The sequence below is a fragment of the Salmo salar genome, chromosome ssa16 (genome assembly GCF_905237065.1).
Source record: "Salmo salar chromosome ssa16, Ssal_v3.1, whole genome shotgun sequence".
Lineage (NCBI taxonomy): Eukaryota > Metazoa > Chordata > Actinopteri > Salmoniformes > Salmonidae > Salmo > Salmo salar.
Genome location: NC_059457.1, coordinates 8,102,127 through 8,129,832, shown reverse-complemented (window position 1 = coordinate 8,129,832; position 27,706 = coordinate 8,102,127).

Genomic DNA, 27,706 nt, shown 5'->3' with positions numbered 1-27,706 from the left:
TGGCGCTAACATGAATCGCCTAGCCTTTTTTTCTGAGCATACCACGTCGTTTATTGCAAAGTGTGATTTCCTAGTAAAGTTATTTTTAAATCTGGCAAAGCGGTGGCATTCACGAGATGTTAATCTATAATTCTTTGAATGACAATATTACATTTTAACAATGTTTTCGAATAGTAATTTTGTAAATTGTAGCGCTGATTCACCGGAAGTATTTGAGGGAAAAGATTTTCTGAACGTCATGCGCCGATGTAAAATGCTGTTTTTATATATAAATATGAACTTTATCGAACAAAAAATGCATGTCTTGTGTAACATGATGTCCTAGGAGTGTCATCTGATGAAGATTGTCAAAGGTTAGTGCTGCATTTAGCTGTGTTTTGGGTATTTGTGATGCATCTAGTTGCTTTGAAAATGGCTGTGTGATTATTTCTGGCTGGTTACTCTCCTAATCTGTTAGGGCTAGGGGGCAGTATTGACACGGCCGGATAAAAAACGTACCCGATTTAACCTGTTAGGGCTAGGGGGCAGCATTTGCACGTCTGGATAAAAAAAATGTACCCGATTTAATCTGATTACCACTCCTACCCAGTAACTAGAATATGCATATACTTATTATATATGGATAGAAAACACTCTAAAGTTTCTAAAACTGTTTGAATGGTGTCTGTGAGTATAACAGAACTCATTTGGCAGGCAAAACCCTGAGACATTTTCTGACAGGAAGTGGATACCTGATGTGTTGTATTACCTTTAAACCTATCCCATTGAAAAACACAGGGGCTGAGGAATATTTTGGCACTTCCTATTGCTTCCACTAGATGTCACCAGCCTTTACAAAGTGTTTTGAGTCTTCTGGAGGGAGATCTGACCGAACAAGAGCCATGGAACGATGATGTCCCATTAGACACCTGGCGCGCGAGTTCATGTTGGGTACCCTCGTTCCAATACGTTATAAAAGAGTATGCATTCGTCCACCTTGAATATTATTCATGTTCTGGTTAAAAAAGGCCCTAATGATTTATGCTATACAACGTTTGACATGTTTGAACGAACGGAAATATATTTTTTCCCCTCGTTCATGACGAGAAGTCCGGCTGGCTTAGATCATGTGCTAACAAGACGGAGATTTTTGGACATAAATGATGAGCTTTTTTGAACAAAACTACATTCGTTATGGACCTGTGATACCTGGAAGTGACATCTGATGAAGAGAATCAAAGGTAATGGATTATTTACATAGTATTTTCGATTTTAGATCTCCCCAACATGCCGTCTAGTCTGTATCGCAACGCGTATTTTTCTGGGCGCAGTGCTCAGATTATTGCAAAGTGTGATTTCCCAGTAAGGTTATTTTTAAATCTGGCAAGTTGATTGCGTTCAAGAGATGTAAATCTATAATTCTTTAAATGACAATATAATATTTTACCAATGTTTTCTAATTTTAATTATTTAATTTGTGACGCTGACTTGACTGCCGGTTATTGGAGGGAAACGATTTCCTCAACATCAATGCCATAGTAAAACGCTGTTTTTGGATATAAATATGAACTTGATAGAACTAAAAATGCATGCATTGTCTAACATAATGTCCTAGGAGTGTCATCTGATGGAGATTGTAAAAGGTTAGTGCATCATTTTAGCTGGTTTTATGGTTTTGGTGACCCGGTCATTGAATTGACAAAACATTACACACAACTCTTGTAAATGTACTGTCCTAACATACTCTAAATTTATGCTTTCGCCGTAAAACCTTTTTGAAATCGTAAAACGTGGTTAGATTAAGGAGATGTTTATCTTTCAAAGGGTGTAAAATAGTTGTATGTTTGAAAAATGTGAATTTTGACATTTATTTGGATTCAAATTTGCCGCTCTTGAAATGCACCTGCTGTTGATGGAGTGCACCACGGGTGGCACGCTAGCGTCCCACCTAGCCCATAGAGGTTAATCTGGTTACTACTCCTGCCCAGTAACCAAAATATGGATATAATTATTGGCTTTGGATAGAAAACACCCTAAAGTTTCTAAAACTGTTTGAATGGTGTCTGTGAGTATAACAGAACACATATGGCAGGCCAAAACCTGAGAAGATTCCATGCAGGAAGTGGCCTGTCTGACAGGTTATGTTTCATCTTGGCTCTTTTTATTGAAGACTGAGGATCTTTGCTATAATGTGACACTTCCTACGGCTCCCATAGGCTCTCAGAGCCCGGGAAAAAGCTGAACGATATCGAGGCAGCCACTGGCTGAAACACTTTATTGCGTTTGGCAAGTGGCCGATCAGAGTACTATGGGCTTAGGCGCGTGCCCGAGTCGACCCCATGCTTTATTTTCTTTCGTCTGTTTACCTAAACGCAGATTCCCGGTCGGAATATTATCGTTTTTTTATGAGAAAAATGGCATAAAAATTGATTTTAAACAGCGGTTGACATGCTTCGAAGTACGGTAATGGAATATTTACAATTTTTTTGTCATGAATTGCGCCATGCTCGTCACCCTTATTTACCCTTTCGGATAGTGTCTTGAACGCACAAACAAAACGCCGCTATTTGGATATAACTATGGATTATTTGGGACCAAACCAACATTTGTTATTGAAGTAGAAGTCCTGGGAGTGCATTCTGACGAAGACAGCAAAGGTAATAACATTTTTCTTATAGTAAATCTGACTTTGGTGAGTGCTAAACTTGCTGGGTGTCTAAATAGCTAGCCCTGTGATGCCGGGCTATCTACTGAGAATATTGCAAAATGTGCTTTCACCGAAAAGCTATTTTAAAATCGGACATATCGAGTGCATAGAGGAGTTCTGTATCTATAATTCTTAAAATAATTATGCTTTTTGTGAACGTTTATCGTGAGTAATTTAGTAAATTCTCCGGCAGTGTTCGGTGGGAATGCTAGTCACATGCTAATGTAAAAAGCTGGTTTTTGATATAAATATGAACTTGATTGAACAAAACATGCATGTATTGTATAACATAATGTCCTAGGGTTGTCATCTGATGAAGATCATCAAAGGTTAGTGCTACATTTAGCTGTGGTTTGGGTTTATGTGACATTATATGCTAGCTTGAAAAATGGGTGTCTGATTATTTCTGGCTGGGTACTCTGCTGACATAATCTAATGTTTTGCTTTCGTTGTAATGCCTTTTTGAAATCGGACAGTGTGGTTAGATTAACGAGAGTCTTGTCTTTAAAATGGTGTAAAATAGTCATATGTTTGAAAAATTGAAGTTTTTGCATTTTTGAGGAATTTGAATAACGCGCCACGGGATTACACTGGCTGTTGAGTTGAAGCGTCCCACATAGCCCATAGAGGTTAACATAATCTAATGTTTTGCTTTTGTTGTAAAGCCTTGTTGAAATCGGACAACGTGGTTCGATTCAGGGGAGGTGCATCTATAAAACGGTCATATGTTTGAGAAATTTAAGTTATAGCATTTATGAGGTTTTGTATTTCGCGCGACGCGATTCCACTGGCTGTTGACTAGGGTGGGACGGAAGCGTCCCACCTTGCCTAGAGAGGTTAAAAAACGTTACCCGCTTCCAGTCATCACCTCGGCTTTCGAGCCTCACCATGGGGCTACCATCTTCTCCAAGTTGGACCTCCGGAATGCCTATTATCGGAAGGGGACGAGTGGAAGACCGCCTTTAACACGACTAGTGGGCACTACAAATACCTGGTGATGCCATTTGGACTAACCAACGCTCCTGCTGTGTTCCAGGCCCTGGTTAACGACATTCTCAATGACATGTTGAACCGGTTCGTGTTCGTTTACCTTGATGACATCCTAGTTTTTTCCCGCTCAGCTCAAGAACATGTCCGGCAAGTCCTCCAGTGTCTTCTGGAGAACCAGATGTTCGTCAAAGCAGAAAAATTCTGATTCCATCACGCCACCATCTCCTTCCTTGGATACATCGTAGCTGCAGGCAAGTGGATCCTGGAAAGGTGAGATCGGTGTTGGACTGGCCACAACCTACCTCCAGAGTGCAGCTGCAATGGTTCCTGGGGTTCGCCAATTTTTACCGCCGGGTTCATCTGTGGTTACAGCACCCTGGCTTCCCCCTTTTCAGCACTCACCTCTCCAAGGTCCTGTTCACGTCTCCAGCTGCAGACCGGGCGTTCTTGGACCTCAAGCATCAGTTCACTACCGCCCCCATCCTAATCAATCCGGATCTGACCCGGCAGTTCATGGTGGAGGTCGACGCTTCGGACGTCGGAGTGGGATCTGTACTGTCCCGGCGTCCGGCCCAAGACCAAAAGCTGCATCCCTGCATTTTCCTCTCCCAACGTGTCCAAAAAAATCTGGAAGGACTTACGACATGGATAACTGAGAACTACTCGTGGTGAAGATGATGTTGGAGAAGTGGAGGCACTGGTTAGAGGGGGCGGAACACCCATTCATAGTATGGACAGATCACAAGAACCTGGAATATATCCGCACCGCCAAGCGCCTCAACTCCAAGCAAGCTCAATGGGCTCTGCTATTCACTCGATTCAACTTCACCATCTCTTACCACCGGGTCCAAGAATGTGAAGCCGGATGTGCCGTCATGCCTCTATAGCACCTCTGCTACACCATCGGACCCCAAGACCCTCCTTCCTAGACGGGGGCTCGGCTAACCGGATGTTTGTCCCAGACTCTGCCAGTTCCCTGGCTCTGGAAGGGGCTCATTCCTCTGGAAGGGGCTCATTCCTCTCGACTGGCCTGCCATCCTGGCTTCCATCGGACCCTGGCCTTTGTACGACAACATTTTTGGTGGCCCACCTTGTTTCCTGACATGTCCACGTTCGTCGCCACCTGCACTGTGTTTACCCAGAATAAAACTCCTCAGCAAGCTCTGGCTGGCCTCCTTCAACCACTTCCTGTCCCTCACCGTCCCTGGTCACATATATCCCTGGACTTCGTCACTGGTCTCCCAACACCACTATCCTTACGGTGGTGGACAGGTTTTCCAAAGCCGCCCATTTCATTCCCCTCCCCAAGCTACTCTCAGCCAAGCAGATGGCCCAGCTCATGCTGCAGCACATCTTCCAGATCCATGGACTTCCAGTGGACATGGTCTCCGACCTTGGTCCTCAGTTTTCATCCCCATTATGGAAGGTGTTCTGTACGCTCATTGGGTCGTCGGCCAGCCTGTCATCCGGGTTTCACCCCAAGTCTAACAGCCAGTCAGAGCGAGCCAATCAGGACCTGAGACAACTCTTCATTGCCTCGTCTCCACCAACCCCACCACCTGGAGCCAGCAACTTGTGTGGGTGGAATGTGCCTGCAACACCCTCCCCTGCTCAGCCAATGGTCTCGCGCCTTTTGCGTGTTCGATGGGTTATCAGCCCCCGCTCTTTCCTGAGCAAGAGGTCAGCATTGGGCTGGCCATGACAGGGTCTTGATCTGGTGGTCCTTCATTCACATCTTGTTTGACCTGGCTGTATGGCATGGGACATTGTCCTGCTGGAAAAACCAATCCTCAGAGTTGGGGAACATTGTCAGAGCAGAAGTAAGCAAGTTTTCTACCAGGACAACCTTGTAAGTGGCTTGATTCATACGTCCTTCGCAAAGACAAATCTGCCTGAATCCAGCCTTGTTGAAGCACCCCCAGATCATCACCAATCTTCCACCAAAACATGTGAACTTTCATGTGCCTTAATAACAGAATTGTATGCCATCTGTAAATACGATTAAAATGGTTAAATTACGAGCCTTGTTGGTTAATCCACAGACAAAAAGCTAGCAAACCTTCCCACTAGCCATGATTTGCTGAGATAATGAGTGGGCTGGACATGCTGAGAGAGGAGTTCGGATTGGTCTGCCATAGAAGCTCATTAGTCTGTGTTGGTAATCCTGTCAAACGCAGATAAAAAAAAAAAAATGTATTGTGTAGTGGAGCTGCATAAGTGTGGCTCTCCACTTTCTGGAGGATCAAGTTTTGAAATCTGTGGAATTAGAGTATGATAGCTAAAGAGATGGATGAAACAACTGTCTCCGGATTATATCTTCAAACTAAGGGACACCATGGCATGGCATTCCTGACAGGGAGACACGTCCGTGCACGATGATGTATACAGGTGAGATAGTCTAGCATTAGCTAGTTACATTTTCAGATAATACACGTCTAATTTTGACAGAAAGTGGTTTCATTTCAAGCTAAAGTGTACTGTTAGCTGTCTGGCTCCCAAGCTGATGTTATTTGTTTCCCAGAGCCATTTGCTGTTCCAGTTAGAGCCTAATGTTAGCTAGCTAACATTGAACATGGTTGGTTAGCTCCCAGCACTGTGGCATTGTTGGCACTGTTCATTGTTGTTTAAGTAGCTAACGTGACGTGTGTGAACTTACACTTTGTTTACCTAGTGTTAGCAGTTTATGTTATTCTTTAATAACACAAACCCCGTAGCAAATCAGGGGGAGAAAAATATATTTATCTGAACAGGACAAATCATAGATGTTATGCTGGGAGGTAGATGTTCAGTCTCCCCTGTCCTCAACTTTTCTCCACATAACAAAGAAACAGGATGTCATTTATAACCCCCCACCCTAGCCTGGGGTTGAGCAATCAGAAGTCCTTGCAGTACAACTGGGCCAATGACCAAAGAACAAGTATCCTGCTCCAGACTCAATATACACAACATAGCACACGAAGTTCATGCTGACATTCCACAGATTCTAAACAGCTGTTGAACTGAAAACCAACTCCTATTTACATTGACCATTAATACTCTATTTAGTATTCTCATCCTCTGTGTTGTGTATTTATCTTCAAAATATTCTTATACTCCTCCCTAGACCCTTTAAATATACTTAAAATAAATGTTTAGAAAACATGAAAAAAATAGACAGAATAAAAAACATTAGCAGTAAGCATAAAATCATTCACATTAAACACCTTGCATTTCTATAACACAAACAGCATATTTTACTTGCCGTTGCAATAAGAAATAGATTTCACACAAAGTTATAGAAAAGGTGTCTTAACAGGTGATACAACACACCTGAGAAAGCATGGTTCGTTACAGCCCCAAAGACAGTTACCACGGGCACATTGACCACAATCATGAGGCTTGGTGTGATGATGAAGACCCTTATGATCCCAACCACATTCTGTGAACACCACTGACACCCATCTCAAAAAGGACACGGTTGATGAGTCTTATATCCCCTATCACGTAACAGTTGGATTTTAGCAGACGAACATCGGGCAATAGCACACTTGATAACCTGGATGAGGATAAGAAAAATAACCACAACTCCCACTATTGGAAGTATCATGCCCTCCAAAACTCTTCCCCATGTACCAAATGTGGAAGACAACCACATGACTAAACCTAAATCATCTGGATATCATAATCTTGATATTTAGCGCCCTCAGTCCTGATCTTTTGGATTAGGTCAGTTATTTCATCAGAATTATCAGGAATGTAAGTACAGCATTCAGCACCAATAACAGCACATGTAACCCCTCTTGCGGACAGAAGATAGTCAAGGGCCAAACGATTTTGCATCGCCACAGTCCGAATGGCAACCATCTCAGCGTTAATTAACTCAAGACTCTCAGCTGTACTATTAGCTAGGATTTCCAAAGAGTTAGCCTTATTAATAAGTTCCCATGCTATTTTAGAAATACCATAAGATGGAAAAGCAATCGCAAAGAATCTGTTTCCTTAATCACATGTTTATCACGGTGTGAAAAAGGAGAATTCACAGAATATCTACAACATATCCCAAATAACACGACCCTTGTCACAACTTTGGTAACCAGGAATAGGCATAGGATCCACATATAAAGTAAGTCTGAGTGTCCCTCATTCTTCTCTGTGTTAGAAATGGAAACACAATCCACATCCTGTATTAGGAGGAAACTCACAAGGAAAATAATTTCAAACATCTTTCACTTGTCTGCAAGACAATAATATTCAATCGACCTATTGTCAATGTAATCATTCACCAAGTCCTTTAAAAGTGACCAGCTCTTCCACACTGGTATCAGTCCCACATAGGTAACTATTCTGACAGTCTGACGGTATTGAGGAATTCTTCTTCTGTTCCACTGGTTGCACTTCACCGGTGATCTTGTCTCGTTTCAGGTACAGTCAAGGGATATTGCTGCAACCTCAGACGATTGATTCTCATAACCTGTAACGAAGTAAACAAACATGTCCTGGTTTCAAGAGATATTGATATTTCACATAGATTTCCCTAAGTAAGCATCTCCCAATTTTCAGGAAAAAGGTGTACATTTCACCTGCAGTTGAAGTCGGAAGTTTACATACACTTAGGTTAGAGTCATTAAAACTTGTTTTTCAACCACTCCACAAATGTAATGCTAACAAACTATAGTTTTGACAATCGGATAGGACATCTACTTTGTGCATGACACAGGTAATTGTTTACAGACAGATTATTTCACTTTTAATTCACTGTATCACAATTCCAGTGGGTCAGAAGTTTGCTTCATCCTTGGGAGCAATTTACAAACGCCTGAAGGTACCACGTTCATCTGTACAAACAATAGTACGCAAGTATAAACACCATGGGACCACACAGCTGTCATACCGCTCAAGAAGGAGACGCGTTCTGTCTCCTAGAGATGAACGTACTTTGGTGCGTCTTTTAGTTTACCTCCACAGAATCCAGCAAAATCTGAGGCTGAGCCGGAGAGAGCTTCTTAAATTTCTGCATCAGCATTGTGTCGTTGGGGCTGTCGTCTTGATTCCATTTCCCCCCTGCTTCTCCTGGCCACTTCTCATTAAATAAGTTTTCTTTTCCGACATTCTCGTTGCCAATGACCAGAAATCCCGCAATAATGACATACACATGGTTTCTTTTTTGATGAATGAATAATGTTGTTGGTTTCACTCAGAACCTGCTCAACTCTGATACCCACGTCTCGTGGATGCTTAAAAGTTTTTGATCATTTATCCAACTGTTTTGGAGATGCTGATTTGTGTGATTACTGTCACTAGAAGTTTATCTTCACTTCCTTTTACAGCCTGTGTTCTGTTTGGCCTAAGACATGTTTGTGACTGCTGTCAGAATCTGTTGACTCAAGGCCAGGCAGTACTGACCAGATGCTTGAAACCTGATCTGCCTTGCACAATTCAGTGTGAGGATAGATAGAGGGAACAGAGAGGTGGAGGTCATGTCTGACTTTTTCACCCGTGTCTCCTCCTCTACTTTGAAGTGGTTCTTTATATCAATAAACAGTGAATTTAAAATCTCTTTCATTCTCACATCCGGAAGAGCTGTTCCGCCCTTTTCCAGAGTGGTTTTCTCACTTAACAATGACATTACATTAACGTCAAAAGTTGTATATTTATTTAACTCAGCCAAGAAATAAACATCTTCTCAATGTCAACTGAGTTTATTTTCAGCAAACTTAACATGTGTTAATATTTGTATGAACATAAGATTCAACAACTGAGACATAAACTGAACAAGTTCCACAGACATGTGACTTAAAGAAATGTAATAATGTTTCCCTGAACAAAAGTAAAAGTCAGTATCTGGTGTGGCCACCAGCTGCATTAAGTACTGCAGTGCATCCCCTCCTCAAAGACTGCACCAGATTTGGCAGTTCTTGCTGTGAGATGTTGCCCCACTCTTCCACCAAGGCACCTGCAAGTTCCCGGACATTTCTGGGGGGAATGGCCCTAGCCCTCAAACTCCGATCCAACAGGTCCCAGACATGCTCAATGGGATAGAGATCCGGTCACTTCGCTGGCCATGGCAGAACGCTGATATTCCTGTCTTGCAGGAAATCACAAACAGAACGAGCAGTATGGCTGGTGGCATTGTCATGCTGGAGGGTCATGTCAGGATGATCCTGCAGGAAGAGTACCACATGAGGAAGGAGGATGTCTTCCCTGTAACACACAGCACTGAGATTGCCTGCAATGACAACAAGCTCAGTCCGATGATGCTGTGACACACCACCCCAGACCATGACGGACCCTCCAAATCGATCCCGCTCCAGAGTACAGGCCTCGGTGTAACGCTCATTCCGTCGATGATAAACGCGAATCCGACCATCACCCCTGGTGAGACAAAACCGCGACTCATCAGTGAAGAGCTCTATTTGCCAGTCCTGTCTGGTCCAGTGACAGTGTGTTTGTGCCCATAGGCGACATTGTTGCCGGTGATGTCTGGTGAGGACCTGCCTTACAACAGGCCTACAAGCCCTCAGTCCAGCCTCTCTCAGCCTATTGCAGACAGTCTGAGCACTGATGGAGGGATTATGCGTTCCTGGTGTAACTCGGGCAGTTGTTGTTGCCATGCTGTACCTGTCCCGCACGTGTGATGCTCGGATGTACCGATCCTGTGCAGGTGTTGTTACACGTGGTCTGCCACTGCGAGGACGATCAGCTGTCCATCCTGTCTCCCTGTAGCGCTGTCTTAGGCGTCTCACAGTACGGACATTGCAATTTATTGCCCTGGCCTCATCTTCAGTCCTCATGCCTCCTTGCAGCATGCCTAAGGCACGTTCACACAGATGAGCAGGGACCCTGGGCATCGTTCTTTTGATGTTTTTCAGAGTCAGTGGAAAGGCCTCTTTAGGGTCCTGAGTTTTCACAACTGTGACCTTAATTGCCTACCTTCTGTAAGCGTCTTAACGACTCTTCCACAGGTGCATGTTCATTAATCATTGAACAAGCATGGGAATAGTGACGCTTGCGTCCCACCCTAGTCAACAGCCAGTGCAATCACGTGGCGCGAAATACAAATACCTCAAAAATGCTATAACTTAAATTTCTCAAACATATGACTATTTTACACCATTTTAAAGACAAGACTCTCGTTAATCTAACCACATTGTCCGATTTCAAAAAGGCTTAACCTCTCTAGGGTCGGCGGGACGAAATCGTCCCACCTACGTAACAGCCAGTGGAATCCTGTGGCGCGTTATTCAAATACCTTAGAAATGCTATTACTTCAATTTCTCAAACATATGACTATTTTACACCATTTTAAAGACAAGACTCTCGTTAATCTAACCACACTGTCCGATTTCAAAAAGGCTTTACAACGAAAGCAAAACATTAGATTATGTCAGCAGAGTACCCAGCCAGAAATAATCAGACACCCATTTTTCAAGCTAGCATATAATGTCACAAAAACCCAGAAGACAGCTAAATGCAGCACTAACCTTTGATGATCTTCATCAGATGACACACCTAGGACATTATGTTATACAATACATGCATGTTTTGTTCAATCAAGTTCATATTTATATCAAAAACCAGCTTTTTACATTAGCATGTGACGTTCAGAACTAGCATACCCCCCGCAAACTTCCGGTGAATTTACAAAAAAATGTACTAAATTACTCACGATAAACGTTCACAAAAAGCATAATTTTGCATTTTGCAATATTCTAAGTAGATAGCCCGGCATCACAGGGCTAGCTATTTAGACACCCAGCAAGTTTAGCACTCACCAAACTCAGATTTACTATAAGAGAAATGTTATTACCTTTGGTGTTCTTCGTCAGAATGCACTCCCAGGACTTCTACTTCAATAACAAATGTTGGTTTGGTCCCAAATAATCCATAGTTATATCCAAACAGCGGCGTTTTGTTCGTGCGTTCAAGACACTATCCGAAAGGGTAAAGAAGGGTGACGAGCACGACGCATTTCGTGACAAAAAAATTCTAAATATTCCATTACCATACTTCGAAGCATGTCAACTGCTGTTTAAAATCAATTTTTATGCTATTTTTCTCGTAAAAAAAGCGATAATATTCCGACCGGGAATCTGCGTTTAGGTAAAAAGACGAAAGAAAATAAAGCATGGGGTCGACTCGTGCACGCGCCTAAGCCCATTGTCCTCTGATCGGCCACTTGCCAAAAGCGCAAATGTGTTTCAGCCTGGGGCTGCCTCGATATCATTCAGCTTTTTCCCGGGCTCTGAGAGCCTATGGGAGCCGTAGGAAGTGTCACGTTACAGCAAAGATCCTCAGTCTTCAATAAACAGAGACAAGAAGAACAAGATCTTGTCAGAGAGGGCACTTCCTGTAAGGAATCTTCTCAGGTTTTGGCCTGCCATATGAGTTCTGTTATACTCACAGACACCATTCAAACAGTTTTAGAAACTTTAGGGTGTTTTCTATCCAAAGCCAATAATTATATGCATATTCTAGTTACTGGGCAGGAGTAGTAACCAGATTAAATCGGGTACGTTTTTTATCCGGCCGTGCAAATACTGCCCCCTATCCCCAACAGGTTAATCTTCAATAACACAAACCCCAATGCAAATCAGGGGGAGAAAAATGTATTTATTTGAAAACGACCAATCATAGGTGTTATGCTGGGAGGTAGATGTTCAGTCTCCCCTCTCCACAGAATAAAGGAACAGGATGTCATTTATAACCCCCCCACCCCACCCTAGCCTGGGGTTGACCAATCAGAAGTCCTTGCAGTACAACTGGGCCAATGGCCAAATAAGAAGTATCCTGCTCCAGACTCAATGTACAGAAAGTAGCACACGTAGTTCAGGACTGATATTCCACAGATTCTAAACAGCTGTTGAACTGAAAACCAACTTCTATTTACATTGACAATTCCCTATTGACCATTAGTACTCTATTTAGTTTTTAGTACTCTCGTCCTCTCATACTCTACATTGTGTCTTTATCTTCAAAATATTCTTATACTAGCTAGGTACATTGTTTACCTAGCTAGCTATATGTCTTAAGCTAAAGTGTACTGTTAGCTAGCTAGCTAAAGTTAGCTGGCTGGCTCCCATGCAGACTTTATTATTTGTTTCCCAGAGCCGTATGCTGTTCTAGTTAGAGCCTAATGTAAGCTAGCTAACATTGACCATGGTTGGTTAGCTCCCACCACTGTGGCATTGTTGTTTAACTAGAGAACGTTGGCTGTCTGGCTCGTTAGCTAACGTTACGTGACGTGTGTCAGTAAACGTCTGCAAAAAAGCGTAATGAAATTGTTGCCAGCAGAACTGGTTAGGTTGTTTTCATGTTATCCAGGGGTAAACAAATCATCAGCCAGAGCGCGTCAAGTGTGCACAAAAGTGAGTTTACAAGTTGATCAACTTTCAAAGCAGAATTACTTTCTCATTGTTCCTCAAATGCAGTGGATGATATACCATTTTGTAGCTCTCTACTTTTATCTAATGTAAAAAAACACAATTTCTAATTTTGCTACAGAATCTAGGTGGTGAGTCACATATTTGAGAAGCGTTTGACTGTTTTTAAGAAATGTATCTTAATTAATTTGAGTGTTTCTATTACAAAGAAAAACACAAAATTATACATCTGACAGACAGCGCCTGATTCAGTAACACTAAACAAGGATTAGATGGAGGCAAAAAAAGTAGGTTATAAAAATCCATGCCTTCTGGGAATGTTTAAAAGTCCAAAAGTTCTGTCATTAGTATTAAAATCAACCAATGTCAGCTTTTAAATGCTTTATTATCCAAATGTTTAAAGTGTGTGGGTGACGTAGAGAATGCATTTAACTGTTTTTAATATTAGGGCTTTCAGGAGGAACGGTAAAATTGCGTGTCAATTCATAAACCATGTGCCATGGAATCGGTACATCAAAAATCTCTTCCCAACTAGTTTGCAATCTATATGGCACAGCTCTCAATTTGTTGGTCCTTAAAGAGCAACTGCCTTTAAAAAGCACCGAATCCCTTTGAAAACAGCCTGTGGCATCGATATGAGTCAGGAACAGTTATTCTAGTGTCAAAATTGACTACAAAGTGTAAATAGGATAATTTAGTCATTAAATCTTTCTCCTCTAAACATTCCCAGAAGGCATGGATTTGTATAACCTACTACAGGCCAAAAACCTATAGGTGTAAACAACTCTTCAACCGTTACAAAATGATATTTCGGGCCATGTGTGGAAAAAAAACCTCTGGGGGGCAAACATCATTAACCAAATGCGGATTTGGTCAGGAAACACCTCCAAGACTAAAATCTAGTTTTTTTTAATGAGCAACAGAAAAACAAACGTGCCAATCGGCATTTTCAGTGGTTCTTTAAATACTTTTTTGGTTAAGCTTAACCAGATTTGTTTATATTTTTTGCTTGGTGCAGGGAATCCGAACGTATCCACTTGTCATCCAGGCCAATCGAGATAAACTGCAGGAATCACTTTCATTAATCCCTAAATGAGGGGTCTGCTTGCAGCCCATTTTTATAGGCATTCATAATTAATTGCAGATTCTGTTGAGCTCATTAAAGATTATTAAAAGATGAGTTTCTCGATTTGTATTTATAACGCAGAACACTGTGGGTAAAAAGAGACACACAAGGACAGCGGAGTCCCACAAGACCCACTTCAGAGAGGAAGAGCCATGCATGGGGATGTTATTTATTTTTTTAATCTGTGAAAAAGGGAAAAATAAGGATGTGCTGATAAATGCATTTGCTGAACTAATTTGAATCAATCTTCATGTGATGTTATTTAAAAAGTAACAGTCCAGTGTTTCCAGATTTCTATGAAATATGACCTATAATTAATTACAATACCAGTGAAATAGTTATTTCCCAAAAAGGATAATTAAGTATGTTAAAAAGCAGCTTTTCTGTGTTGGAATGGTGTGGGTGTACCCCAACAACAGAATGGTGTGGGCGTATACCAGTCATAAAAAATATGAATGCGAGTAGACAGCTGATTGGCCATCTCATCATCCTCTGAGGAAATAGCAAGCATTTTTTAAATGGTCTGTTTCAGATACAAGTTTGATTTTAAGTGTTTTTTAGAAACAAATACTACAGTATATAGGATGAGTCAATAACATTATTTGTTTATGATTTAACAGAATATAGTCTTTTAAAAGTGAGATATTCACTGGACAGTTAATCTAACGCAACCTTGAATTCTGAAATTGAATCATAGTTACAAATAATTCCACATCAACTTGTAGCATGTGATAAGTGCTACAGTTTTAACAGCTTCTCCTTGTAAAAATGTGCACTCTTCATACTTTATCTTATCCTCTCTAGGGGGTGTGGGACGGTAGCTTCCCACTTGGCCAACATTCAGTGAAATTGCAGAGCGCCAAATTCAAAAACAGAAATACTCATTATAAAAATTCATAAAACATACAAGTGTTACACATCGGTTTATAGATTAACTTCTTGTTAATCCAACCACGGCGTCAGATTTCAAAAAGGCTTTACGGTGAAAGCATACCATGCAATTATCTGAGAACAGTGCCCAGCAGACAAATCATTACAAACAGTTACCAGCCAAGTAAAGGAGTTACAAAAGTCAGAAATAGCAATAAAATTAATCACTTACCTTTGATGATCTTCATACGGTTGCACTCACAAGACTCCCATTTACTCAATAAATGTTCATTTTGTTTGATAAAGTCCCTCTTTATATCCAAAAACCTCCATTTTGTTTGCGCGATTTGTTCAGTAATCCACAGGCTCAAAGGCAGTCACAACAGGCAGACAAAAAATCCGAAAAGTATCAGTAAATTTCATAGAAACATGTCAAATGATGCTTATAATCAATCCTCAGGTTGTTTTTAGTCATAATAATCAATAATATTTCAACCGGACAAAAGCATTGTCAATATAAAAGGAAAACAAGAAAGGCGCACTCTTGGTCGTGCGCATGGAAAACCTCTGGGACACTGCAGTGTCCACTCATTCAGAGTGGTCTTACTCCCTCATTTTTCAGAATACTAGCCTGAAACAATTTCTAAAGACTGTTGACATCTAGTGGAAGCCATAGGAAGTGCAATTTGAGTCCTAAATCAATGGATACTGTAATGGCATTCAATAGAAAACTACAAACATAAAAAAATCCCACTTCCTGGATGGATTTTTCTCAGGTTTTTGCCTGCCATATCAGTACTGTTATGCTCAGACATTATTTTAACAGTTTTGGAAACTTTAGAGTGTTTTCTATCCAAATCTACTGTCACGGTTGTCGTTGGTAATGGAGGACCAAAACGCAGCAGGTATGTGTAAGCTCATCTTGACGTTTATTAACTTCCAAAATGAACACCAAAATAACAAAACAAGAGAACGAACGAACAACAAACAGTCTGGCAAGGCACAAGGCTAAACACAGAACAATCTCCCACAATTAAACAGACAAACACACCCAACTAATATAGGACTTCCAATCAAAGGCAACACCACACAGCTGCCTTCAATTGGAAGTCCACCCCAATTAACCAAACATAGACATACAACTAACTACATCAACATAGAAATACGTAAACAAGGAACAGTGCCCAAAAACCCCGGAATAATAAATCAAACGCCCTCCTAACTAACACACCACCCTGAACCACATAAAACAAATACCCTCTGCCACGTCCTGACCAAACTAAAATGACAGTTAACCCTTATACTGGCCAGGACGTGACATCTACCTATCTATTATATGCATATCCTAGCTTCTGGGCCTGAGTAGCAGGCAGTTTACTTTGGGCGCGCTTTTCATCCGGAGGTGAAAATAGTGCCCCCTACCCTAGTGAAGTTAACGGAGAACCAAATTACCTTTTTTCATATCTTTTTTGATTTTTAAAGAGGTACAAGGTCTATTGAGACAGATCTTGCATGCTTTATACAGTGCTTTCAGAAAGTATTCAGACCCCTTGACTTTAACCATATTTTGTTTTACATTGCAGCCTTACTCTAAAATGTATTAAACATAATTTTTTTCTCAGGAATCTACACACAATAATGACAAAGCGAAAACAGGTCTTTATACATTTTTACAAATAAAAACTGAAATACCTTATTTACATAAGTATTCAGACTCCAAATTGAGCTCAGGTGCATCCTGTTTCCATTGATCATCCTTGAGATGTTTCTGCAACTTGGAGTTCAACTATGATAAATTCAATTGATTGGACATGATTTGGGAAAACACAAACTTGTCTATATAAGGTCCCACAGTTGAAAGTGCATGTCAGAGCAAAAACCAAGCCATGAGGTCAAAGGAGTTGTCCACAGAGTTCCGGGACAAGATTGTGTCAAGGCACAGATCTGGAGAAGGGTACTAAAACATTTCTGCAGCATTGAAGATCGCCAAGAACACAGTGACCTCCATCATTCTTTAATGGAAGAAGTTTGGAACCACCAAGACTCTTTCTAGAGCTGGCCGCCCGGCCAAACTGAGCAATCGGGGAAGAAGGACCTTGGTTAGGGAGGTGACCAAGTACCCAATGGTCACTCTGACAGAGCTCCTCTGTGGAGATGGAAGAACCTTCCAAAAGGCCAACCATATCTGCAGCACTCCACCAATCAGGCCTTTATGGTACTAGTGGCCAGACAGAAGGCATTCCTCAGTAAAGGGCACATGACAGCCTGCGTGGAGTTTGCCAAAAGCCACCTAAAGGACACAGACCATGAGAAACAAGATTCTCTGGTCTGATGAAACCAAGATTGAACTCTTTGGCCTGAATGCCAAACGTCATATCTGGAGGAAACCTGGCACCATCCCTAAATTGAAGCATGGTGGTGGCAGCATCATGCTGTGGGGATGTTTTTCAGCGGCAGGGACTGGGAGACTAGTCAGGATCAAGGGAAAGATGAACGGAGCAAAGTACAGAGAGATCCTTGATGAAAACCTGCTACAGAGCGCTCAGGACCTCAGACTGGGGTGAAGCTTCACCTTCCAACAGGACAACAACCCTAAGCACACAGCCAAGACAACGCAGGAGTGGCTCCAGGACAAGTCTCTGAATGTCCTTGATTGGCCCAGCTAGAGCCCGGACTTGAAACCGATCGAACAACAGACCTGAAAATTGCTGTGCAGCAACACTGCCCATCTAACCTGACAGAACTTGAGAGGATCTGCAGAGAAGAATGGGAGAAACTTTCCAAATACAGGTGTGCCAAGCTTGAAGTGTCATACCCAAGAAGACTCGATGCTGTAATCGCTGCGAAAGGTGCTTCAACAAAGTACTGAGTAAAGGGTCTGGATACTTATGTAAATGTGTTATTTTTTTTGGTTTGTTTTTTCATAAATTAGCAAAACAAATCGAAAAACCTGTTTTTGCTTTGTCATTGTGGGTTATTGTGTGTAGATTGATGAGGAAAATTTTTATTTAGACAGATGAGAGGGACGAATTGTTAGAAGTGGCGGATACTCTTTATACAGATTTAGATTACATTTCTCCCACCCTCTCTCAAATCTGCATGCAGCTCTTACTGTACTGTATATACCAGACTGCTTATCTATCTAACATGAGCACAACGCTCAAATACATTTCCCAGTTTCCTTCCTTGACTGTAGACTCCCACTTGGGTGGCTTATTGCTGCACAATGCATACATGCATACATCAACAATGAATATACATAAAACAGGTTAAAAGTACTCAATTGTCAAGTAAAGATACCTTAACAGAAAATGACTCAAGTAAAAGTGAAAGTTACCCAGTAAAATACTACTTAAGAAAAAGTCTAAAAGTATCTGGTTTTAAATGTACTTAAGTACAGTGGTAGAAAAAGTACTAAATTGTCATACTTTACTCAAGTATTATTATTAATTACGGACAGAAAGGGGGCACACGCCAACACTCAGACATAATTTACAAACACAGTAGTTGTGTTTTGTGAGTCCACCAGATCAGAGGCATTAGGGATGACAAAGGGTTATATTGATAGGTGCCATAATTCTGTCCTGCTTAAGCATTCTAAATGTAACGAGTACTTTTGTTCGTCAGGGAAAATGTAAAGAGTAAAAAGTAGATTATTTTCTTCAGGAATGTAGTGGAGTAAAAATACAAGTTGTCAAAAATATAAATAGTAAAGTAAAGTACAGATACTTTTAAGTAGTTTTTTGGGGTATTTTTACTTAAGTACTTTACTTTAGTCAAATAGTATTGTATTTTCCTGTAGAACTGTAATTTCAGGAAAGATACTGAGCTAATGTATGTACCGTATGCAAAGACGTAGTCGTAAGATCTATGCACTGCAGTGTCATGGGAGATAGCTGAATGTTGTCCAGTCCACCATCCTTCTCTTTGCCTCCACACTCTTTTGGTCTTGGCCGCACATACAAATGGCTGTTAATAGTCATGAAGAAGCTATAAACGTCAATCAGTAAACACCTTTGACTACTTGGTGTCTGATTGGTGATCTGGCCGAGATGAGAGGGTCCCTGTGGATGGTAATTGAAGGAATTATCTGCGGACTGTTACATTCCCCAGCAAGAAAACCAAATATTGTTGCTCAAACAAAAGGGGTAACTAACAACGAGTCACCGAAAAGAACCAAAATAGGTGGGGTTTTAGGAGGGGTTCTGAAAGACCCTCATGGGGGTGCCCACTGAAAGTTGACTACCAACAACAACTGGAACATAAAAAAACACCCACCATGAGCACCAACTAAATTTGCCCAAGAAGAGGCAAACAAAAGTAAAACCCACACAAAACTTAAAGACAGGAAGAAAACCAAAAAGGTGGAGCAAAACAAAAACAGGGAAGATTAGATAAAGAACTGTTTGTCTGGAAATCAAAATAGGGAGAGCTAACTAAAGGTGTTAACCCTCCACATCTCAAGGGCCAGATGGATTAGCAGGACGTGTACTCCGAGCATGTGCTGACCAACTGGCGAGTGTCTTCAATTACCTTTTCAACCTTTCCCTGGCCAAGTCTGTAAAACCTACATGTTTCAAGGAGACCACCTGTGCCCAAGAACAGCAAGTCAACCTGCCTAAATGACTACTGACCCATAGCACTCACATCTGTAGCCATGAAGTGCTTTGAAAGGCTGGTCATGGCTCACATCAACATCATCCCAGAAACCCTAGACCTAATCCAATTTGCATTCCGCCCCAACAGATCCACAGATGACTATCTCTATTGCACTTAACACTGCCCTTTCCCACCTGGACAAAAAGAGCATCTAGTTGAGAATGCTGTTCATTGACTACAGCTCAGCGTTCAACACCATAGGGCTCTCCAAGCTCAAATCAAATCACATTTTATTAGTCACATACACATCGTTAGCAGAGGTTAATGCGAGAGTAGCAAAATGATTTTGCTTCTAGTTCCGACAGTGCAGTAATATCTAACAAGCAATCTAACAGTTCCACAACAACTACCTTACACACAAATGTAAAGGGATGGAATAGGAATATGTAAATATAAATATATGGATGAGTGATGGCCGAGCGGCATAAGCAAGATGCAACAAATGATATAAAATATATTATATACATATGAGATGAGTAAAGTAAGATATGTAAACATTATTAAGTGGCATTATTTAAAGTGACTAGTGAACCATTTATTAAAGTGGCCAATGATTTGAGTCTGTATGTAGGCAGCAGCCTCAGTGTGTTAGTGATGGCTGTTTAACAGTCTGACGGCATTGAGATAGAAGCTGTTTTTCCAGTCTCTTGGACCCGGCTTTGATGCACCTGTACTGACCTCACCTTCTGGATGGTAGCGGGGTGAACAGGCAGTGGCTCGGGTGGTTGTTGTCCTTGATGATCTTTTTGGACTTCCTGTGACATCGGGTGGTGTAGGTGTCCTGGAGGGCAGGTAGTTTGCCCCCGGTGATGCGTTGTGCAGACCGCACCACCCTCTGGAGAGCCTTGTGTTTGAGGGCGGTGGAGTTGCCGTACCAGGCGATGATACAGCCGACAGGATGCTCTCAATGGTGCATCTGTAAAAGTTTGTGAGGGTTTTAGGTGACAAGCCAAATTTCTTCAGCCTCCTGAGGTTGAAAAGGCGCTGTTGCACCTTTTTCACTAGACTGTCTGTGTGGGTGGACCATTTCAGTTTGTCTGTGATGTGTATGCCGAGGAACTTAAAACTTTCCACCTTCTCCACTACTGTCCCGTCAATGTGGATAGGTGGGTGCTCCCTCTGCTGTTTCCTGAAGTCCACAATCATCTCCTTTGTTTTGTTGACATTGTGCGAGAGGTTGTTTTCCTGACACCACACTCAGAGTGCCCTCACCTCCTCCCTGTAGGCTGTCTCGTTGTTGTTCGTAATCATGCCCACTACCGTTGTGTCGTCTGCAAACTTGATGATTGAGCTAAGGACCCTGGGACTTAACACCTCCCTCTGCAACTGGATCCTGGACAGCTACAGATGGTAGTGAGTACAGCCCAATACATCACTGGGGCCAAGCTTCCTGCCATCCAGGACCTCTATACCAGACACTCCCGCCACCCTAGTCATAGACTGTTCTCTCTGCTACCGCATGGCAAGCGGAGCGCCAAGTCTATGTCCAAAAGGCTTCTTAACAGCTTCTACTCCCAAGCCATAAGACTGCTGAACAGCTCATCAAATGGCTCCCCGGACTATTTGCATTGACTCCCCCCCTTTTTTTATGCTGCTGCTACTCACTGTTTTATCTATGCATAGTCACTTTACCCCTACCTACATATTACCTCAATTACCTTGACTAACCTGTACCCCTGCACATTGACTCGGTACCGGTGCCCCCATATATAGCCTTGTTATTGTTATTTTATTGTTTACTTTAGTTGATTTAGTAAATATTTTTATTAAAACTGCAATGTTGGTGAAGGGCTTGTAAGTAAGCATTTCACGGTATGGTCTACATCTGTTGTATTCGTTGCATGTGACAAATCACATTTGATTTGATGACAACTGGAGTAATGGGCCAGCCACTCTAAAATAACACCTGGGCCAGCACATGTGAAACACCTTCCCACTAATGAGATGGCAACCAGCACAGGTGTAACACAAATTGACTAACAGGGTGACACCAATCAGTGCGCACAACATGCTAATGAGCTATACGTGCTAAAGTCCAACCTCAAAACATAAATAGAAAAACCAAAGCCTGTCACACCTTCCCCCTTAAGACAACAATATCTTATATTTTTGATGGACAAGTTTGCTCACCTGCAACAGAAAACTTGAATTTTACAACTTAATCAACTTAAATGTGTCGCTACTTATGTGTCGACTTCTCCAATATAAACATGGCGTCTATTGGCTGTCAACAATTAAATATAAGACAATATACAAACTTTTTTCCCTTCTTTTCTATAGTTGCCAAAAAACTCACAAGTTTCGAAAAACTCTTGTCCCCTTGGAATGAGCGCAAACAAAACAAAACTCATCACCAATAGGAAAAACATTAAGTCAGAGCAACACACTGGCTAAATGCAAAACAAAAGGTATTGATTGCCCACCCGAGAGACAATGAGCAACCAAGTTGTCCTTACCACAGACATGTCAGATTTCAAGAGGAAACTCTTGCAATATACATAGTAACTTTCCTCTCATGAGTCCCAAACGTCAATGTCACGCTCTAGTACATTTGTCTAAGTTGGCACATCTGAGAAGAAGCTCTGATATTCTAAAAGCAATGCAATAATCTCGCTTTTTTCCTACAGAGACAAGTGTGCCAAAAAGACATCAAGGTTTTCTAGAATCTCGGAGTTACTCAAACGTCTAACCAGCACAGGGTGTATTGGGTTTTCCTCGTACTCTTGAGGAAGACTATAGTCAGCAGAGACAGCAGTGGCCACAAGCACAACATCACTACCGGTTTCCACTGATTTCGTCGCACCCGATCCTAGCAGGTGAAGTATGATTTCAACATGTTGACATGATATAGCCAGGTTTTTTTCCCCTGTGCTCCGGTCTGGCGATGATATAATCCAGATTACCATTTTTTTTTCATTATGATGTAAGGGCCTGAACTGCGAGCCTGCAACGGTGACCCCAGTGCAACGGTGACCCCAGTGCAACGGTAACCCCAGTGCGGTTTCGGGCCTTCCTATCGTACCAAACTTTCATTTTCGTTTGCACCCTCTTCAGATTCTCACTGGCAAACTCACAGGCGTGGGGCAATGTGTATCGAAAAAGACTAACGTTCTTCAACAGACTTGGTCCTGATTTTAAGATATCGCCCTGCAGCAACCTCTCTCTCAGCAAACTCAAAGGACCTCTGACATGATGTCCAAACACAAGTTCATTTGGACTAAAAGTGAGAGATTTCTGAACAACCGTCCGTGCAGCATACAGCACAAGAGGGACCCCTTCATCCCAGTTTTTCTCAAACTCAAAGCAGTAAGCTCTCAACAGACTTCAAAGTCTGATGAAATCTCTCAAGGCACCTTGAGACACTGGGTGGTTGATGCTAGAGGGGCAATGGGTTATACTGACTGCACCTGCGGAAGTCCAAACGTTGAAAATAATTTCACCAGGGCCTTAACAATAGTCGGAGCTGTGATTTTCCTCCGTGGAATGGCCTCAGGGAAGCAAATGGCAACACACATGATGGTTAAGAGAAACTGGTTACCACTCTTGGCTTTGGACAAACACAGTCCACCAGAACCCTGCTGAAAGGTTTGTCAAAAGCAGGAATATGCTGCAAAGGTGCAACCGATACAGCTTGATTCACTTTCATGGCAAACGCGACAGGATTTACAGTAAGCCACATCATCCTGTTTCAGACCAGGCCAGAAGAAGTTACGCAAAATACGGTCATACGTTTTGTTGACTCCAAGATCGCCTGCCATACTACCATTGTGAGCCAACCTCAATATCTCTTTTCGAAGTGTAACTGGAATGACAATTTAAGATACACTGGACCAATAGTCTTGCCCAGAAGGGAGCGAGAACGCCATTTCCTCATTAGAACACTATCTCTTATAAAACCCACACAAACTTCATAAACTCCTCTGGATGTATCTCAGCAAAAAGAGGGGAGGGGGAATCATCTTTACACTTTTCAGCAATTAGCTGCTTCCTAGACATCGCTCACCTTTGGGGTTTTCAAAGGAGAGGTCATCTCAGGAGGTTTAGCGAAATCAGGATCGCCCACAAACATCTCGGACAGATCGACCATGGTGGGATCACTCTCATCCTCCTCAACACAAGACTTGCTCCCAGCACCTTTCTTAGACATAGCACGTGTAACGGCACACACTGGGAACGCTCTAGGGTACTTTTCTGATGACCCATCAGGTTCCTCTACTCTGGGTTCCTAGCCAAATTTTTCCCCAAAATGAATGAGACCCCCTTTACCTGTAGACTTGGCCTCACTCCAACAACAACGGTACCAGAAATAAGACCAGACTCTAGTTCCACATTATGCAAAGGAACTTCCATGCACCCATCTCCACACCTTGTTCGGACACACTGTAACCAGTTGCTGAAGTGTCAGACAAAATAAATCCTCCAAAATGAAGGACTTGGCTGCCCCAGTGTCTCGCAGTATGTTCACCGGCTGTTTAACAACATCGCCACTCTGCAGAGACATTAATCTGTCTGACACAAAGGGTTCATACACATCTGATCCAAAATCTTGTTTAGGAAATACCTCAATCTCAACCGCAGACTTGACAGGCTGGAGTGCTCCCACAAGAAGAAACCGATCTCTAATTTTTTTGTTTCAATTTAGGACACAGAGATAACGTGTCCTTTCTCACAGCAGTAATAATAATCTGGTAGATATGAAAAAACAGTTTTCTGCAGATCTCTTTGGGCACTTTAGAAATTGACTTAAATCTTGCAGGAGGAGGTGATTTCTCTGGATTGTTTTTTGCATATGGATAACTACTGGGTGCTTGTTCTCTTGCGAACTCAACATGGCTTTGTGATTCGGGTCTTTCGTAATTTAAGGAACTGTTGTCTGTATGCCTCTGGGACCAACTCATAAGCCTGAAGGATAGAAGCTTAACAGTATCATAATCTGAACTCTGGTCAAGCGAAAGTGGTGCACACTTTCTGAGCGTTTCCCACAATAACACTTTGGAGGAACACTGACCAAATACACTAATTTGGTCAAAAGTATGTGGACATCCCTTCAAATTAGTGGATTCTGCTATTTCAGCAACATAAAATCGAGTACACAGGCATGCAATCTCCATAGACAAACATTGGCAGTAGAATGGCCTGTACTGGGGTGGCAGGTAGCCTAGTGGTTAGAGCGTTGGACTAGTAACCGAAAGGTTGTAAGATTGAATCCCTGAGCTGACAAGGTAAAAATCAGTCGTTCTGCCCCTGAACAAGGCAGTTAATCCACAAGGTAAAAATCTAGGCCATCATTGAAATAAGAATTTGTTCTTAACTGACTTGCCTAGTTAAATAAAGGTAAAATAAAAAAATAAAAATAAATAAACTGAAGAGCTTTCAATGTGGCACCGTCATAGGATGCCACCTTTCCAACAAGTCAGTTTGTCAAATTTCTGCTCTGCTAGAGCTGTCCCAGTCAACTGTAAGTGCTGTTATTGTGAAGTGGAAATGTCTAGGAAGCAGCAACGGCTCAGCCACGAAGTGGTAGGCCACACAAGCTCACCGAAAGGGACCTGCAAGTGCTGAAGCACGTAGCTCGCTAAAATCGTCTGTCCTCGGTTGCAACACTCACTACCGAAATGCTCGTGGCTGAAAAGAAGCAAGTCCCTGCAGCAATGTTCCAACGTCTAGCAGAAAGCCTTCTCAGAAGAGTTGAGGCTTTTACAGCAGCTAAGGGGGAACCAATTCCATATTAATGCTCATGATTTTGGAGTGAGATATTCGATGAGCAGGTGTCCACATACACTACATGACCAAAAGTATCTCGCGGCCATTTTAGGGATGTGGCAATCCGCTCAAACAGAGTAAAATATACATCCACCTCCTTTTCGTTGAAAGGCGGTACAAGTCAGCTTCGACCAAGATCCAGTGTGCAGGATGCCCTGACTGGATTCGGAGTGCTTAAAGATGTCCCTTTGTAGCGCTTCCAGCTCCATATTTTTTAATTGAATGGCATGCGCAAGTTCTTGTTGTTTGGCTGCACGCTCATGTTATCTTTCCCTGTGCTCCAACTCTAATTTATGTTGTCCGCATCTCTCCTTGCGATCTCTTTCCTTGTGCTTGAGCCCTAATTTCTGTTGTTCAAGCACACATTTTTGTTGCTCCAACTTTGCCCTTAGTTGCACGTTTACGAGATGTACTCTACTACCCGTATCACCCTTTTCACAAACCTCCCACTCCGGGAAGGATTTCCTCCTCCACCAAAGCAGTACCGATGAACTCTGACTACTGCTTTTGCATCACCAGATGTCACCTTGATGTCATAATGCTTTGAAATGACGAGCAGATTCGCCTTTCTACATTTATACAACGTCTCCCATGTAGGGTTTTCCACAAATGCTTCCAACAAGTACATGGCTTTATTTTATTAGCCTGTGTGCATATACAACTTTCAAAACGATTCCACCAATCTTATAACCCCTCAAGGTGGATGTCAGTGACAAACTACTGAAACGTGTATTTATATCTAGGCACAACAAAGCTTCAGAGTAGATTACTAGAGCGACTACCATACGCATGGGAAACAATATCCCAGATGAGCCCCAGTTTTGTTATGGTCTCCAGCAAGAAAACCAAATAATGTCGCTCAAACAGAAGGTGGAACTAACAAAGAGTCACTAACAACAACCAAAACAGGTGGGGTTTAAGGATGGATTCTGAAAGACAGTCATGGGGGTGTCCACTAAAAGTTGACGAGCAACTTTGCTCAAGAAAAGAAAACACAAGAAAAACCAACACCAAACTTAGACAGGAAGCAAACCGAAAAGGCAGAGCGAAGCAAAAACAGGGAAAATCAAATAAAGGATTGTTTGTCTAGAACTCAAAATAGGGAGCATCAACTAAAGACGTTAACCCGCCAGATCTCTCAAAAAAACTGGAGCACTGGGCCAGCCACTCTTAAAAAGCTATTGGGCCAGCACAGGTGAAACACCTTCCCACTAAAGAGACGGTAACCAGCACAGGTGTAACACATACTGATTAACGAGGGGACACCAATCTGTGCGCCCCCACATGCTAACGAGCTAAAGTCCACCCTCAAAACATAAATGGAAAAACCAAACCCTGTAACAGGACATCTTGTAAATTCTGAGGTGTATTGAACACGAACAATAAAATAAATTGTATGACCACTGAAATCATATGTTCAAGTTACTGAAAATGAGACTTACTACAGTGTACCCACAATTTCTTTTTTTTTAAGCACAGTCTAAGATTTCCTGCTGTTCAATGGTCAGTCAATTCATAAAATTGATAAGTTAAAAAAATAATAATAAATACATTCCTTATGAACAAGGAACAATTTACCCCTCTCGTCACCACAGATCTATTTTGAGAAGTTTCTGACTAGTCAGGTTTAGATTTTGAGCCATGCTTTTGTGCACCCACCACTTTTTTAAGTTAAGAATGTGAGAAATCACATTTTGTTTTACATTTTGTTTCCTATTCAATGACTTTTGGGTCTTGATGCCCTAGTCAAGAAAACAAGCAGCTCAATATAAATCTACGATTAAAGGGATAATAAAATCCACAATTTGGGTTAAATTATTCTTACCTTGAGTTGTGTCTGTAGGCCAGTAGTGACAGTATCCACAATAATCTGTTGTTTACTTTTGCCACAGCCAAGAGTTAGCATGATTAGCATTGTCCCCAAAAAATCTGTAATCCATGGTTCCAGTGTTAGCATAGCTGCACTGCAAGCCTAAAGACACAACTCAAGATAAGAGGAATTTGACCCAAACATCAATTTTGGCTGAACTATCCCTTTAACTTGCTGGAAAAATATTTTTGTATAAATCCCCTATGCATTCCAAAACAGTGTCTGTATCCTCATGGTGTGTGCACAGCAGGGTTGTGCTCAAAGATTATTTTGAAATTCAAATTTAATTGGCCACATCACACAGAACATGAAGTTTCATTGAATCTGACAGGTCACACTTCCAGATACCAATGAATATTGCTTTTCTCTGGATTTTTTTTTTA